Source organism: Manis pentadactyla, chromosome 13, assembly GCF_030020395.1.
Source record: "Manis pentadactyla isolate mManPen7 chromosome 13, mManPen7.hap1, whole genome shotgun sequence".
In the NCBI taxonomy this organism is placed as follows: Eukaryota; Metazoa; Chordata; class Mammalia; order Pholidota; family Manidae; genus Manis; species Manis pentadactyla.
Genome location: NC_080031.1, coordinates 44,493,578 through 44,506,604, shown reverse-complemented (window position 1 = coordinate 44,506,604; position 13,027 = coordinate 44,493,578).

The following is a 13,027-nucleotide window of genomic DNA, read 5'->3' as shown; positions in this document are numbered from 1 at the left end:
TCCACACACCTTTGGCTTGTAGTTTGTCTGTGTCCTTGGATCTCAAGTGAGTCTCCTGTAAGTAAGCACGTAGGTGTCTTGAGATTTCATCCCTTCTTTTAACCCTGTGTCTTTTGTTTGCTGCACTCAGTGCCTGACCTTTTATTCTGATGATTTAGAGCTGTGCACTTATTGCACTTAAAGAATTTTTTTTATCATTAAGCTAAAATCACTTGAAGAACATTATGTTTACTATGCACCCCCCTTCACCAAGTACCCCTGAAAAACCTCTTCAGTCGCTCTCAATCTGCGTAGTTGGATGCTGTAGACCCCTTCACCATGTCCCTCCCAAAAGACCCCGTTACAGTCGCTCTCCATCAGTGAGTAGTAAGATGTTATATGATCTCTACTAGCCTTCCCTGCGTTGAACAGCACTCCTCATGCCCCCTCGACCCCAAGCATTATACATGCTAAAACTAATGCCCCCATTCTTTCTCCTCACACTTTTCCCTCCCTTCAGACCCACCCTGCCCAGTCCTTTTCCCTTTGGTAACTTTTAGTCAACTCTCGGGTTCTGTGAGTCTGCTGCTGTTTTTTTCCTTCAGTTTTTCTTTGTTGTTATACTCCACACATGAGTGAAAACACTTGGTACTTGTCTTTCTACTCCTGGACTATTTGTCTGAACATACTACCGTCTAGCTCCATCCAGGTCATTGCAAATGGTAGTATTTGTTTTCTTCTTAAGGCTGCTTACTGCACTTTTTAAACTGGATTTCATTCTTCCTTCTTGTTTGTAGTTTAGCTATGTTATTCACCATTCAACTCCTGGTTATGAACAGTAGCTTTGTGTCAATCGATATGTATCTGTATCTATCTATCTAATGGTCTGTCTGTCTATGTATGTATGTATGTATGTATGTATGTATTTATCTATGTATCTATCTATCTTCCTATCATCTATCTATGATGTCTATCATCTATTAATCTATGTACCTATCTATCTATCTTTCATCTGTCATCTGTGTACCTATCTATCTATGAATCCATCATCTTTTTGTCTGCCCATCTATCCTTCTGTACAGAACAGTTAACAACATAGCCTATGTCTCTTTCCTACATTATGCTTCCAGAAATCTTGCAAGGTAGCTAAGCCATAAGGAGAGCACTGTGTTCACCGATACACTTTCAGGTAGAGTCAGCCGCGTGTGCTTACAAAACCAGTAAATGGAGGTGAAAGGACTTGAACCTGTATCTCTGTCCTCTGTCCTCTTATACTTCCTGCTCACTTGGTGACTTTATTTAGCCACATTCAGTGAGTAAGTGATCCCTGAAGACCACAAGTATCCTTCGTCTGGTCCGGTTGTCGAAAGAAAAGTGTACTTGGTTCTTTGCACACCACCATGTTTGAGGGACATTGGCGTGATCACTGCTGATAGGTGGAGGGACAAATATAAAGGAACACCTATTTCTGGACAGGAGCAGTTGGGAACAAAGAGTGTGTTGTGGAGTGAAGTGTTTATTTGAGGGTCCAAACTTCCCTCCTTAGGTGGTTATTACTTCTTTACATTCGTGAACATCATAAAAAGCAATGATTTTAAAAGCCCAGACGCATATTATTACAGCAATTCATTTGTTGAGGTGAGAGGAAATGAGAAGGAAGTTGCTGCACCACGAAATCTATGCCTGAGCACTGCTGAAACCAAACAAAAAGAATTCACGGTGGCTAGATAGTGCTATTTTCTACTGACTCTCTCTGGGGTCCAAAAGAGAATCCATTTCTTTCTTTGTTTCTCAGGTTCACTTGTGTAGGGAACCTGTCCCCGCCCCTTCAGCTTGTAGTTTGTCTGTGTCCTTGGATCTCAAGTGAGTCTCCAGTAACGGAGCACGTAGGTGGTCTTGAGTTTTCATCAGTTCTTCTAACCCTGTGTCTTTTGATTGGAGCACTCAAAGCCTGTACTTTTATTCTGATATTTGAGAGCTGTGCTCTTTCTGCACTTTGAAATTCTTTTTGTTCTCATTAATATACAATCACATGCAGAAAATTATGTTATTCTGTCTACCCTCTTCACCAAGTCACCCCAAATCCCATTTACAGCCGCTCTCCGTCAGCATGTACTAAGATGCTGTAGAATCACTACATGTCTTCTCTGTGTTGTACAGCCCTACCCACGACACCCCACCCTACACATTATACATGCTAATCCTAATGCCCCCATTCTTTTTCCCCGCACTTATTACTTCCTTCCCACAAACCCTACCCAGTCCCTTTCTCTTTGGTAACTGTCAGTCCACTCTCGGGTTCTGTGAGTCTGCTGCTGTCTTTTCCTTCAGTTTTTCTTTGTTATCATACTCCACACATGAGTGAAATCATTTGGTACATGTATTTCTCCGCCTGGCCTATTTGACTGAGCATAATACCCTCTAGCTCCATCCACGTTATTGCAAATGATAGGATTTGTTTTCTTCTTATGGCTGCTTACTGCACTTTTTAAACTGGATTTCATTCTTCTTTTTTGTTTGTAGTTTTGCTATGTGCTTTCACCATTGCTCTCCTTGTTATGAGCAGTAGCTTTGTGTTAATCGATATGTACCTATATCTATCTATCTGTCTGTCTATCTATTTATCAATCACTCAATCAATCATCTTTTTGTCTGCCCATCTGTCCTTGTGTACAGAACAGTTAACCAATTATCCTATGTCACTTTCCTACACTATGCTTCCCAAAGTCCTGCAAAGTATCTAGGCTGTAGATAGAGCACTGGGTTTACCGAGACACTTGCAGTTCGAGTCGGCCGCGTGTACCTAAAAAACCAGGAAATGGTTGTGCCGGGACTTGATCCCGTGTCTCTATCCTCTGTCCTCTTTCATCTCCTTCTAACTTGCTATCTGTATTTAGCCACATTCTTTGACTAAGTGCTCCCTGAAGACCACAAGTATCATTCCTCTGGGCCTGTTGTCACGAGAAAAGTAAACTTGCTGCTTTGCTCACCACCATGTTTGAAGGACCTCAGCGTGATCACCTCCGATAGGACGGAGGGTCAAATAAAAAGGAACACCAATTTCTAGACATGAGCAGTTGGGAGCTAAGAGTGTATTGTGGGGTGACGAGTTTATTTGAGTGTCCAAACATCCCTCTTTAGGTAGTTATTAGATCTTCACATTCGTGAACATCATAAAATCCACTGATTTCAAAGGCCCAGATGCTTATTATTACAGCAACTCAGTTGTTGAGGTGAGAGAAAATGAGAAGTATGTTGCTGCACCACTAAATCAATGGCTGGGAACGGCTGAAACCAAACAAAAAGAATTCACGGTTGCCAGATAGGGCTATTTTCTTCTGACAGTCTCAGGGGACTCAAACAGAATCCATTTGTTTGTTTGTTTTTCAGTTTCACTCGTGCAGTGTACTTGTCCACACACCTTTGGCTTGTAGTTTGTCTGTGTCCTTGGATCTCAAGTGAGTCTCCTGTAAGTAAGCACGTAGGTGTCTTGAGATTTCATCCCTTCTTTTAACCCTGTGTCTTTTGTTTGCTGCACTCAGTGCCTGACCTTTTATTCTGATGATTTAGAGCTGTGCACTTATTGCACTTAAAGAATTTTTTTTATCATTAAGCTAAAATCACTTGAAGAACATTATGTTTACTATGCACCCCCCTTCACCAAGTACCCCTGAAAAACCTCTTCAGTCGCTCTCAATCTGCGTAGTTGGATGCTGTAGACCCCTTCACCATGTCCCTCCCAAAAGACCCCGTTACAGTCGCTCTCCATCAGTGAGTAGTAAGATGTTATATGATCTCTACTAGCCTTCCCTGCGTTGAACAGCACTCCTCATGCCCCCTCGACCCCAAGCATTATACATGCTAAAACTAATGCCCCCATTCTTTCTCCTCACACTTTTCCCTCCCTTCAGACCCACCCTGCCCAGTCCTTTTCCCTTTGGTAACTTTTAGTCAACTCTCGGGTTCTGTGAGTCTGCTGCTGTTTTTTTCCTTCAGTTTTTCTTTGTTGTTATACACCACACATGAGTGAAAACACTTGGTACTTGTCTTTCTACTCCTGGACTATTTGTCTGAACATACTACCGTCTAGCTCCATCCAGGTCATTGCAAATGGTAGTATTTGTTTTCTTCTTAAGGCTGCTTACTGCACTTTTTAAACTGGATTTCATTCTTCCTTCTTGTTTGTAGTTTAGCTATGTTATTCACCATTCAACTCCTGGTTATGAACAGTAGCTTTGTGTCAATCGATATGTATCTGTATCTATCTATCTAATGGTCTGTCTGTCTATGTATGTATGTATGTATGTATGTATGTATTTATCTATGTATCTATCTATCTTCCTATCATCTATCTATGATGTCTATCATCTATTAATCTATGTACCTATCTATCTATCTTTCATCTGTCATCTGTGTACCTATCTATCTATGAATCCATCATCTTTTTGTCTGCCCATCTATCCTTCTGTACAGAACAGTTAACAACATAGCCTATGTCTCTTTCCTACATTATGCTTCCAGAAATCTTGCAAGGTAGCTAAGCCATAAGGAGAGCACTGTGTTCACCGATACACTTTCAGGTAGAGTCAGCCGCGTGTGCTTACAAAACCAGTAAATGGAGGTGAAAGGACTTGAACCTGTATCTCTGTCCTCTGTCCTCTTATACTTCCTGCTCACTTGGTGACTTTATTTAGCCACATTCAGTGAGTAAGTGATCCCTGAAGACCACAAGTATCCTTCGTCTGGTCCGGTTGTCGAAAGAAAAGTGTACTTGGTTCTTTGCACACCACCATGTTTGAGGGACATTGGCGTGATCACTGCTGATAGGTGGAGGGACAAATATAAAGGAACACCTATTTCTGGACAGGAGCAGTTGGGAACAAAGAGTGTGTTGTGGAGTGAAGTGTTTATTTGAGGGTCCAAACTTCCCTCCTTAGGTGGTTATTACTTCTTTACATTCGTGAACATCATAAAAAGCAATGATTTTAAAAGCCCAGCCGCATATTATTACAGCAATTCATTTGTTGAGGTGAGAGGAAATGAGAAGGAAGTTGCTGCACCACGAAATCTATGCCTGAGCACTGCTGAAACCAAACAAAAAGAATTCACGGTGGCTAGATAGTGCTATTTTCTACTGACTCTCTCTGGGGTCCAAAAGAGAATCCATTTCTTTCTTTGTTTCTCAGGTTCACTTGTGTAGGGAACCTGTCCCCGCCCCTTCAGCTTGTAGTTTGTCTGTGTCCTTGGATCTCAAGTGAGTCTCCAGTAACGGAGCACGTAGGTGGTCTTGAGTTTTCATCAGTTCTTATAACCCTGTGTCTTTTGATTGGAGCACTCAAAGCCTGTACTTTTATTCTGATATTTGAGAGCTGTGCTCTTTCTGCACTTTGAAATTCTTTTTGTTCTCATTAATATACAATCACATGCAGAAAATTATGTTATTCTGTCTACCCTCTTCACCAAGTCACCCCAAATCCCATTTACAGCCGCTCTCCGTCAGCATGTACTAAGATGCTGTAGAATCACTACATGTCTTCTCTGTGTTGTACAGCCCTACCCACGACACCCCACCCTACACATTATACATGCTAATCCTAATGCCCCCATTCTTTTTCCCCGCACTTATTACTTCCTTCCCACAAACCCTACCCAGTCCCTTTCTCTTTGGTAACTGTCAGTCCACTCTCGGGTTCTGTGAGTCTGCTGCTGTCTTTTCCTTCAGTTTTTCTTTGTTATCATACTCCACACATGAGTGAAATCATTTGGTACATGTATTTCTCCGCCTGGCCTATTTGACTGAGCATAATACCCTCTAGCTCCATCCACGTTATTGCAAATGATAGGATTTGTTTTCTTCTTATGGCTGCTTACTGCACTTTTTAAACTGGATTTCATTCTTCTTTTTTGTTTGTAGTTTTGCTATGTGCTTTCACCATTGCTCTCCTTGTTATGAGCAGTAGCTTTGTGTTAATCGATATGTACCTATATCTATCTATCTGTCTGTCTATCTATTTATCAATCACTCAATCAATCATCTTTTTGTCTGCCCATCTGTCCTTGTGTACAGAACAGTTAACCAATTATCCTATGTCACTTTCCTACACTATGCTTCCAAAAGTCCTGCAAAGTATCTAGGCTGTAGATAGAGCACTGGGTTTACCGAGACACTTGCAGTTCGAGTCGGCCGCGTGTACCTAAAAAACCAGGAAATGGTTGTGCCGGGACTTGATCCCGTGTCTCTATCCTCTGTCCTCTTTCATCTCCTTCTAACTTGCTATCTGTATTTAGCCACATTCTTTGACTAAGTGCTCCCTGAAGACCACAAGTATCATTCCTCTGGGCCTGTTGTCACGAGAAAAGTAAACTTGCTGCTTTGCTCACCACCATGTTTGAAGGACCTCAGCGTGATCACCTCCGATAGGACGGAGGGTCAAATAAAAAGGAACACCAATTTCTAGACATGAGCAGTTGGGAGCTAAGAGTGTATTGTGGGGTGACGAGTTTATTTGAGTGTCCAAACATCCCTCTTTAGGTAGTTATTAGATCTTCACATTCGTGAACATCATAAAATCCACTGATTTCAAAGGCCCAGATGCTTATTATTACAGCAACTCAGTTGTTGAGGTGAGAGAAAATGAGAAGTATGTTGCTGCACCACTAAATCAATGGCTGGGAACGGCTGAAACCAAACAAAAAGAATTCACGGTTGCCAGATAGGGCTATTTTCTTCTGACAGTCTCAGGGGACTCAAACAGAATCCATTTGTTTGATTGTTTGTTTTTCAGTTTCACTCGTGCAGTGTACTTGTCCACACACCTTCGGCTTGTAGTTTGTCTGTGTCCTTGGATCTCAAGTGAGTCTCCTGTAAGTAAGCACGTAGGTGTCTTGAGATTTCATCCCTTCTTTTAACCCTGTGTCTTTTGTTTGCTGCACTCAGTGCCTGACCTTTTATTCTGATGATTTAGAGCTGTGCACTTATTGCACTTAAAGAATTTTTTTTATCATTAAGCTAAAATCACTTGAAGAACATTATGTTTACTATGCACCCCCCTTCACCAAGTACCCCTGAAAAACCTCTTCAGTCGCTCTCAATCTGCGTAGTTGGATGCTGTAGACCCCTTCACCATGTCCCTCCCAAAAGACCCCGTTACAGTCGCTCTCCATCAGTGAGTAGTAAGATGTTATATGATCTCTACTAGCCTTCCCTGCGTTGAACAGCACTCCTCATGCCCCCTCGACCCCAAGCATTATACATGCTAAAACTAATGCCCCCATTCTTTCTCCTCACACTTTTCCCTCCCTTCAGACCCACCCTGCCCAGTCCTTTTCCCTTTGGTAACTTTTAGTCAACTCTCGGGTTCTGTGAGTCTGCTGCTGTTTTTTTCCTTCAGTTTTTCTTTGTTGTTATACACCACACATGAGTGAAATCACTTGGTACTTGTCTTTCTACTCCTGGACTATTTGTCTGAACATACTACCGTCTAGCTCCATCCAGGTCATTGCAAATGGTAGTATTTGTTTTCTTCTTAAGGCTGCTTACTGCACTTTTTAAACTGGATTTCATTCTTCCTTCTTGTTTGTAGTTTAGCTATGTTATTCACCATTCAACTCCTGGTTATGAACAGTAGCTTTGTGTCAATCGATATGTATCTGTATCTATCTATCTAATGGTCTGTCTGTCTATGTATGTATGTATGTATGTATGTATGTATTTATCTATGTATCTATCTATCTTCCTATCATCTATCTATGATGTCTATCATCTATTAATCTATGTACCTATCTATCTATCTTTCATCTGTCATCTGTGTACCTATCTATCTATGAATCCATCATCTTTTTGTCTGCCCATCTATCCTTCTGTACAGAACAGTTAACAACATAGCCTATGTCTCTTTCCTACATTATGCTTCCAGAAATCTTGCAAGGTAGCTAAGCCATAAGGAGAGCACTGTGTTCACCGATACACTTTCAGGTAGAGTCAGCCGCGTGTGCTTACAAAACCAGTAAATGGAGGTGAAAGGACTTGAACCTGTATCTCTGTCCTCTGTCCTCTTATACTTCCTGCTCACTTGGTGACTTTATTTAGCCACATTCAGTGAGTAAGTGATCCCTGAAGACCACAAGTATCCTTCGTCTGGTCCGGTTGTCGAAAGAAAAGTGTACTTGGTTCTTTGCACACCACCATGTTTGAGGGACATTGGCGTGATCACTGCTGATAGGTGGAGGGACAAATATAAAGGAACACCTATTTCTGGACAGGAGCAGTTGGGAACAAAGAGTGTGTTGTGGAGTGAAGTGTTTATTTGAGGGTCCAAACTTCCCTCCTTAGGTGGTTATTACTTCTTTACATTCGTGAACATCATAAAAAGCAATGATTTTAAAAGCCCAGACGCATATTATTACAGCAATTCATTTGTTGAGGTGAGAGGAAATGAGAAGGAAGTTGCTGCACCACGAAATCTATGCCTGAGCACTGCTGAAACCAAACAAAAAGAATTCACGGTGGCTAGATAGTGCTATTTTCTACTGACTCTCTCTGGGGTCCAAAAGAGAATCCATTTCTTTCTTTGTTTCTCAGGTTCACTTGTGTAGGGAACCTGTCCCCGCCCCTTCAGCTTGTAGTTTGTCTGTGTCCTTGGATCTCAAGTGAGTCTCCAGTAACGGAGCACGTAGGTGGTCTTGAGTTTTCATCAGTTCTTCTAACCCTGTGTCTTTTGATTGGAGCACTCAAAGCCTGTACTTTTATTCTGATATTTGAGAGCTGTGCTCTTTCTGCACTTTGAAATTCTTTTTGTTCTCATTAATATACAATCACATGCAGAAAATTATGTTATTCTGTCTACCCTCTTCACCAAGTCACCCCAAATCCCATTTACAGCCGCTCTCCGTCAGCATGTACTAAGATGCTGTAGAATCACTACATGTCTTCTCTGTGTTGTACAGCCCTACCCACGACACCCCACCCTACACATTATACATGCTAATCCTAATGCCCCCATTCTTTTTCCCCGCACTTATTACTTCCTTCCCACAAACCCTACCCAGTCCCTTTCTCTTTGGTAACTGTCAGTCCACTCTCGGGTTCTGTGAGTCTGCTGCTGTCTTTTCCTTCAGTTTTTCTTTGTTATCATACTCCACACATGAGTGAAATCATTTGGTACATGTATTTCTCCGCCTGGCCTATTTGACTGAGCATAATACCCTCTAGCTCCATCCACGTTATTGCAAATGATAGGATTTGTTTTCTTCTTATGGCTGCTTACTGCACTTTTTAAACTGGATTTCATTCTTCTTTTTTGTTTGTAGTTTTGCTATGTGCTTTCACCATTGCTCTCCTTGTTATGAGCAGTAGCTTTGTGTTAATCGATATGTACCTATATCTATCTATCTGTCTGTCTATCTATTTATCAATCACTCAATCAATCATCTTTTTGTCTGCCCATCTGTCCTTGTGTACAGAACAGTTAACCAATTATCCTATGTCACTTTCCTACACTATGCTTCCAAAAGTCCTGCAAAGTATCTAGGCTGTAGATAGAGCACTGGGTTTACCGAGACACTTGCAGTTCGAGTCGGCCGCGTGTACCTAAAAAACCAGGAAATGGTTGTGCCGGGACTTGATCCCGTGTCTCTATCCTCTGTCCTCTTTCATCTCCTTCTAACTTGCTATCTGTATTTAGCCACATTCTTTGACTAAGTGCTCCCTGAAGACCACAAGTATCATTCCTCTGGGCCTGTTGTCACGAGAAAAGTAAACTTGCTGCTTTGCTCACCACCATGTTTGAAGGACCTCAGCGTGATCACCTCCGATAGGACGGAGGGTCAAATAAAAAGGAACACCAATTTCTAGACATGAGCAGTTGGGAGCTAAGAGTGTATTGTGGGGTGACGAGTTTATTTGAGTGTCCAAACATCCCTCTTTAGGTAGTTATTAGATCTTCACATTCGTGAACATCATAAAATCCACTGATTTCAAAGGCCCAGATGCTTATTATTACAGCAACTCAGTTGTTGAGGTGAGAGAAAATGAGAAGTATGTTGCTGCACCACTAAATCAATGGCTGGGAACGGCTGAAACCAAACAAAAAGAATTCACGGTTGCCAGATAGGGCTATTTTCTTCTGACAGTCTCAGGGGACTCAAACAGAATCCATTTGTTTGTTTGTTTTTCAGTTTCACTCGTGCAGTGTACTTGTCCACACACCTTTGGCTTGTAGTTTGTCTGTGTCCTTGGATCTCAAGTGAGTCTCCTGTAAGTAAGCACGTAGGTGTCTTGAGATTTCATCCCTTCTTTTAACCCTGTGTCTTTTGTTTGCTGCACTCAGTGCCTGACCTTTTATTCTGATGATTTAGAGCTGTGCACTTATTGCACTTAAAGAATTTTTTTTATCATTAAGCTAAAATCACTTGAAGAACATTATGTTTACTATGCACCCCCCTTCACCAAGTACCCCTGAAAAACCTCTTCAGTCGCTCTCAATCTGCGTAGTTGGATGCTGTAGACCCCTTCACCATGTCCCTCCCAAAAGACCCCGTTACAGTCGCTCTCCATCAGTGAGTAGTAAGATGTTATATGATCTCTACTAGCATTCCCTGCGTTGAACAGCACTCCTCATGCCCCCTCGACCCCAAGCATTATACATGCTAAAACTAATGCCCCCATTCTTTCTCCTCACACTTTTCCCTCCCTTCAGACCCACCCTGCCCAGTCCTTTTCTCTTTGGTAACTTTTAGTCAACTCTCGGGTTCTGTGAGTCTGCTGCTGTTTTTTTCCTTCAGTTTTTCTTTGTTGTTATACTCCACACATGAGTGAAAACACTTGGTACTTGTCTTTCTACTCCTGGACTATTTGTCTGAACATACTACCGTCTAGCTCCATCCAGGTCATTGCAAATGGTAGTATTTGTTTTCTTCTTAAGGCTGCTTACTGCACTTTTTAAACTGGATTTCATTCTTCCTTCTTGTTTGTAGTTTAGCTATGTTATTCACCATTCAACTCCTGGTTATGAACAGTAGCTTTGTGTCAATCGATATGTATCTGTATCTATCTATCTAATGGTCTGTCTGTCTATGTATGTATGTATGTATTTATCTATGTATCTATCTATCTTCCTATCATCTATCTATGATGTCTATCATCTATTAATCTATGTACCTATCTATCTATCTTTCATCTGTCATCTGTGTACCTATCTATCTATGAATCCATCATCTTTTTGTCTGCCCATCTATCCTTCTGTACAGAACAGTTAACAACATAGCCTATGTCTCTTTCCTACATTATGCTTCCAGAAATCTTGCAAGGTAGCTAAGCCATAAGGAGAGCACTGTGTTCACCGATACACTTTCAGGTAGAGTCAGCCGCGTGTGCTTACAAAACCAGTAAATGGAGGTGAAAGGACTTGAACCTGTATCTCTGTCCTCTGTCCTCTTATACTTCCTGCTCACTTGGTGACTTTATTTAGCCACATTCAGTGAGTAAGTGATCCCTGAAGACCACAAGTATCCTTCGTCTGGTCCGGTTGTCGAAAGAAAAGTGTACTTGGTTCTTTGCACACCACCATGTTTGAGGGACATTGGCGTGATCACTGCTGATAGGTGGAGGGACAAATATAAAGGAACACCTATTTCTGGACAGGAGCAGTTGGGAACAAAGAGTGTGTTGTGGAGTGAAGTGTTTATTTGAGGGTCCAAACTTCCCTCCTTAGGTGGTTATTACTTCTTTACATTCGTGAACATCATAAAAAGCAATGATTTTAAAAGCCCAGACGCATATTATTACAGCAATTCATTTGTTGAGGTGAGAGGAAATGAGAAGGAAGTTGCTGCACCACGAAATCTATGCCTGAGCACTGCTGAAACCAAACAAAAAGAATTCACGGTGGCTAGATAGTGCTATTTTCTACTGACTCTCTCTGGGGTCCAAAAGAGAATCCATTTCTTTCTTTGTTTCTCAGGTTCACTTGTGTAGGGAACCTGTCCCCGCCCCTTCAGCTTGTAGTTTGTCTGTGTCCTTGGATCTCAAGTGAGTCTCCAGTAACGGAGCACGTAGGTGGTCTTGAGTTTTCATCAGTTCTTCTAACCCTGTGTCTTTTGATTGGAGCACTCAAAGCCTGTACTTTTATTCTGATATTTGAGAGCTGTGCTCTTTCTGCACTTTGAAATTCTTTTTGTTCTCATTAATATACAATCACATGCAGAAAATTATGTTATTCTGTCTACCCTCTTCACCAAGTCACCCCAAATCCCATTTACAGCCGCTCTCCGTCAGCATGTACTAAGATGCTGTAGAATCACTACATGTCTTCTCTGTGTTGTACAGCCCTACCCACGACACCCCACCCTACACATTATACATGCTAATCCTAATGCCCCCATTCTTTTTCCCCGCACTTATTACTTCCTTCCCACAAACCCTACCCAGTCCCTTTCTCTTTGGTAACTGTCAGTCCACTCTCGGGTTCTGTGAGTCTGCTGCTGTCTTTTCCTTCAGTTTTTCTTTGTTATCATACTCCACACATGAGTGAAATCATTTGGTACATGTATTTCTCCGCCTGGCCTATTTGACTGAGCATAATACCCTCTAGCTCCATCCACGTTATTGCAAATGATAGGATTTGTTTTCTTCTTATGGCTGCTTACTGCACTTTTTAAACTGGATTTCATTCTTCTTTTTTGTTTGTAGTTTTGCTATGTGCTTTCACCATTGCTCTCCTTGTTATGAGCAGTAGCTTTGTGTTAATCGATATGTACCTATATCTATCTATCTGTCTGTCTATCTATTTATCAATCACTCAATCAATCATCTTTTTGTCTGCCCATCTGTCCTTGTGTACAGAACAGTTAACCAATTATCCTATGTCACTTTCCTACACTATGCTTCCAAAAGTCCTGCAAAGTATCTAGGCTGTAGATAGAGCACTGGGTTTACCGAGACACTTGCAGTTCGAGTCGGCCGCGTGTACCTAAAAAACCAGGAAATGGTTGTGCCGGGACTTGATCCCGTGTCTCTATCCTCTGTCCTCTTTCATCTCCTTCTAACTTG